This window comes from Colobus angolensis, unplaced genomic scaffold, assembly GCF_000951035.1.
Source record: "Colobus angolensis palliatus isolate OR3802 unplaced genomic scaffold, Cang.pa_1.0 Scaffold50, whole genome shotgun sequence".
In the NCBI taxonomy this organism is placed as follows: Eukaryota; Metazoa; Chordata; class Mammalia; order Primates; family Cercopithecidae; genus Colobus; species Colobus angolensis.
Genome location: NW_012118488.1, coordinates 358,001 through 363,348, shown reverse-complemented (window position 1 = coordinate 363,348; position 5,348 = coordinate 358,001). Strand labels below are relative to the sequence as shown.

Below are 5,348 nucleotides of genomic sequence, written 5' to 3'. Positions count from 1 at the left end.
AATATCCCAACCTCCACATCCCTCACACTACACATATGGATGCATCTGGCCACCTAAAACAGTCATATATATTAAATCATATTAACATATTTTAAAGTAGCATCTCTGTTGTAAATATTTATAACTACTTCTTTAAGATAAATTCCCAGAAATTAAATTGCATCATGAACATTTTTCACTCCGGATACTTATTTCATATCACTTCCTAAAGTGTTTTACTACTGTATTTTCTGTCCACAATGTAGGATTTTTCCTAGCATTTATCCATTGCACAATTACCCCAAATAGGAATCCTGACAAAGAATCTTTTGCTAATTTGGTAATAAACGATGGTCTTTTATTGTCTCGATGTGCATTTTTGATTACTGGGATACTTGAAAAGTTTGCAATATTTATTTAACTAAATATATTTCCATTTCTTGATGGAGTCTTTAAAGTCAGAAAGATTTTGTGTGTAGAGTAAAAAGATCACTTGGATTTTGCTTTATTTACAAGTCTAGTGAACAAATCTGGCAGTCATTTTTTTCTTAAACACATAGAGATTAAATGCTGTCTTAATTAAATTTCCTTAAACAATTTAAGCTCCAATAACACATTTAATGTAACTGGTTTTCTTTTTGAAGACTTCAGACCACTTTATCAGCAGCATAAACATTTCAAACACCTTCAACAGTAAAGATAGCATGAATAAACATAATGATTGCTAAACTTATTCTACAAAATAATTCCTTGGGTTCCAGTTTAAGTATCAACGAAGATGGTCAGCTAAGACAATTAGCTACCTTAGCCAAAATTGATCTCTGAGAGATACTGTAAAGGTATGGAGAAAACTGAGAAGCTCCTCTGAGGTTCAAGCCCTGGTATGAGTGTTTGCAGAAGTAAAATCAGGGTAGTGAATAAACAGTGCTGAAGATCTGAGGAAAATGGGTGGAGATTGATTAACTTCCCACAGTCACATGCCCATTGCACTCCCAAACTCCAGGCCTGGTGCCTCTTCCAAATGGTCCTGTGGGTGAAATTACTGAAGGGAAAACCTTGATATGGAGAAACAGCTTGGTGGAGTGAGCAGTGATTAAATATGGGGCTCCCCATCACATGGGGGACATATTTCCTTCCACAGACCCATCATAGAACCTGATTATCAGGGCAGCTGCTGCCTCTTACATGATCAGGGGGCTCCTGGCTCCAGAACTGTGTTGTTATTGCCATCATCAGGAAACCACCATGATCAGGAAACTGCTGCTATGAGCTCCGGAGGCGTGTCATTCCTGCTGTGATTCATACAAGCAAAATGAAGGCCCTGAGTCCTGTCTCTCAACATCATGAGTGGGTCCTGAGACTACTGTTAATGCTGCCACAGAAAATAAAATACCTGCAAAATCATTCTTGCCCCAAAACCTAGTACTAACAGCAGAATCTCAGCCTTTGTGTCACTTCCACCTTCTAAATTTTGCATCGAAGTATCCGATTGCCTGATTTTAAATCACATCTAGGATTCTAATTGCAAGGAAGCCTGGGAAATGTAGTTTTTGTTTTCCAGCCACTGCGGAACAAGAGGGCACAACCGAGGAGGGTGGAATAGACATTGAATGCCAAGTTACTATACCAGGATGCATATTAAAACCCAGGCCCAGGGACTTCATGGTAATGAGCACATAACCTAGAGTGGACACTGTCCACCGTGCTTCCTCTATGTCTCCTCCTTTGTAATTTAAAACATTGTTTCTGTATACCCCTCTGTCAACTTCAATGCCAACTTTTGCTTTCAACCTCCTCCTTCCCACCCACCAGTTGGAGGAGTGTCACTGGACTCCTGAAGTCAGTTTTTCTGACAAGTACAGAGAGTTAGAACTACTTAGATGTTTCGACCCTCCTGGGAAAGCCCTTAGCCAACAGCTGAAGAATGCACTACTGTCTCCGACTGGGACAAACTCTAAGGCACTATACTTCGGAGTTACCCCACAGGATTAGGCTGTGGTTGTCCTAAAGACTTTGCCTCAATTGCAATCTTGCAAACCTTCTCCTACTTTCTTATCCATCTGCTCTGTTCCTATTTTTTTTATCAGTTTATTTCAAGAAAATTTCCTTCATAAATCATTTGCACGTGGATATGTGCTTCAGGTTATTCTTCTACTGAACCCTACCCTCAAATGCTTCATCCACCACTAAGACTCAGTGCCGTCAAGAAATGTAGATATCGGCAGGAAGCCGGCCTCTGGGCATCATGTACTACAAATTTAGTGGCTTCACGCAGAAGTTGGCGGGAGCGTGGGCTTCCGAGGCCTACAGCCCGCAGGGATTAAAGCCTGTGGTTTCCACAGAAGCACCACCTATGCCACAGCAACTAAACTGACCTCCGATTCCACGGTGTATGATTATGCTGGGAAAAACAGAGTTCCAGAGCTTCAGAAGTTTTTCCAGAAAACTGACGGTGTGCCTGTCTACCTGAAACGAGGCCTGCCTGACCAAATGCTTTACCGGACCACCATGGTGCTGACTGTGGGAGGGACCCATCTACTGCCTGATCGCCCTCTACATGGCTTCACAGCCTAAAAACAAATGAGTTAGGCGGCAGAGGACTGGTTTGTTTTGTGGCATAAACCCTTTGAATTTCCTTTTTCACTGTTAAATTAAATTTTTTTTTTTTTTACTTGGATAGCTTAATATTTTTGCAAGAAAAATAAGAAGATATGAAGATGATGTTTTGGTTTGTTTATGAAATGCATATGGCTTGTCAGAGCTCATTTGACAGTTAAAGCCATTGTTTAAAGAAATGGTGCTTTGCTCTGTGTTTGTGCTCCTGATTTCCCTGGAGGTTCTGGATGAAGGCTGCACACAGGCTTGTTAACCTCAGTCTGTGCTGAGGACCTCAGGGACTTGAGGTTGCATTTTTGAGCATGGGGTGCAGAAGACTTTCTGGATTTGGATGTGGCTGTGGAAAGAACACAGAAGCCAAGGTCATGTGCATGAAATGAGGGGTTTGAGTTAATCACCTCGGGGATTTTTTCCATTTTGCAGTAAAATGTTAAATTAATGTAGCCTGCCTCTATTCGTTGGACAGTTAATTTCAAAGGGTTATTTGCCTCATCTCCTATCTTCAGTGAAATCTTATGTGTAATTGTGTGTATTTACTTCACCATGGGAACAGAGAACACCTGTTTAGTGTTGCACTTTAGACCGGTGTCTGTTTTGTTAATGCAGCTGTGCCACAAATTCTCCTTTATCTTTTAAAAATGTTATAGCTTTAAATTATGATTTATTTTGACTGTGGAATAAATACATGAATGAAAAAAAAAGAAATGTAGATATGTACTACTCAAATACATACAAGAGTGAAAGTAGAAAGCCACTCACTTCATTAGTAGAAAGCTCATGAGATTGTAGGAAAAGTAGGAGAGATGAATGTGGGGTCGCATATTCTTGTATCCTGATCTCCCTTCTCTAGCCTTGGGGTTTGGAATAGGAAACTACAATACATACTGCAGATTAGGTCACTTCGCATCCATTGTAACCACTTTCTAGCTTACTTTTCTGGATAAAAGTAGTTGGAAATTTTAAAACTACACATCTCAGATTTCCTTGCCTTTAGAGTTCTGCATGTGACCCAATTTCTTAGCATCAGTGTTCAACTTGGAGGCAGCAACAGGAGTTGGTGGTTGCATGTAGGAAGACGGGATCATCTGGAAAGTTCAGGGGTTGAGGCATTTGATCTTCAGCTGTGGTGGAGTTTTTGGCATCCAGTGTCAAAGGATCTGAGTGGTGGATTTGTGATATAATTGGATTTGCGATATATTTTGTGTTTTCCTAGGATTTGTGATATAATTGTGTGTTTTCCCAGACTGTATTTTCTCTCAATGCTTTGATCCTGGGACTACAGTATATAGGTCCATTCTTTGGTCCCCTCAGAGTATCTGCCTAGCATATTTTGATATGCATTTTATGCCTAAGTTAGCAGATCCTGTTGTCTGCAACTAAGAATCCTGGCAGGTGGACAGGATGTATATAGGAGAGGTTGAAGATAAACCTGAGGGGGGTTCATTTCCCCACTTATCCCAGAAACAAGGGATAATGGAGTGGTTAGACAGAGAAAACTAGAGCTAGTATTCCAAAGCTGCCCTTGGGTCTTAAATGGCATTATTTCCATATGCCCCCAACAGGTTACCTAGTCTAATTCGGTAGTATACCAGAGTGGGTTGCTATGGCACTTGGTAATTTTATTTATTTTTTTTTGAGACAGAGTCTCACTATGTTGCCCAGGTTGGAGTGTAGTGGTATGATCTCAGCTCACTGCAACATCTGCCTCCTGGGTTCAAGTGATTCTCCTGCCTCAGCCTCCTGAGTAGCTGCAATTACAGGCATGTGCCACCACGCCCAGCTTATTTTTTGTATTTTTAGTCGAGACAGGGTTTCACCATGTTGTCCAGGGTGGTCTTGAATTCCTGACATCAGGTGATCTGCCCGCCTCAGCCTCCCAAAGTGCTGGGATTACAGGTGTGAGCCACTGCGCGTGGCCTTCTTGGTAACTGACTGGCAATCACAGCACGTTGCAGTTTATAAAAATGGCCACAAATTATTTCTTTCCATCTATCCGTGCCCTTTAATAGTGTGCTCCTACGCTTGCTTTAGCCAATGGGACATTAGAAAATATTATGTAAACTTGAAAAGTGACTTGAAAAGCAATTGTGCCGTAGAGTTTTCCCCTCTGTCTGCTTTTGGAATAGCTGCTTTTTTTCAGTGGTGACATGAAAACCTCCATCTAGCCTGCCAGATAACCAAAGGTAGATGGGCTAGTAACTTCCATTGTACCTGTCAACCACCAGACATTTGAATGGTGAGGCCAATCGGTTATGCACTGACCTGCCAACTAACCATGAATGCATGAACAACCCAACTGAAATCCCTTCAGCCTGGTCCAGACAATGAAGTGCCCAGCAGAATCATGAGATAGATAGTTATTTTAAACCATTAAATTTAAAAATATTTTATCATGCTACTAAAGCCAACTGACGCATACTGAGACGTCTTGAGGGAATTCATAGGCACCCCTGAGAACTAAGATAGAGACAAGTTGTCCGGAAGAACAGTCCACAAGTTGCATCAGCCAAAATCTTCAGCAGCAGATGCCAACAGAGCACCTAAGGATGGGGCCTGATCAATACCATGTTATGGACAACATTTTCTTCCCACAATGCCATGAGGTAGAGTAAACCTGTGAACTTCTTAGAAATAACAGTAGCTGCAAGGAAAATCTGAAATCTGGGTCCATTCCAATAAAACTCAGTTTAAATTATTTAAATTAAGACTTAATGGAGTTATCGGGTTGGGCTAAACCTTAATTTTTATTCTAC

At 41.0% G+C, this 5,348-nt stretch overlaps 1 pseudogene across 1 annotated transcript; it reads left to right on the top strand.

Annotated features, from left to right (window-relative positions):
* The first annotated feature begins 2,206 nt into the window (after nt 1–2,206).
* Nucleotides 2,207–3,296, top strand: LOC105524532 (annotated as a pseudogene). Its single transcript, XR_001003776.1, has one exon. The product of XR_001003776.1 is annotated as a cytochrome c oxidase subunit 7A-related protein, mitochondrial pseudogene (transcript).
* Nucleotides 3,297–5,348: the final 2,052 nt, after the last annotated feature.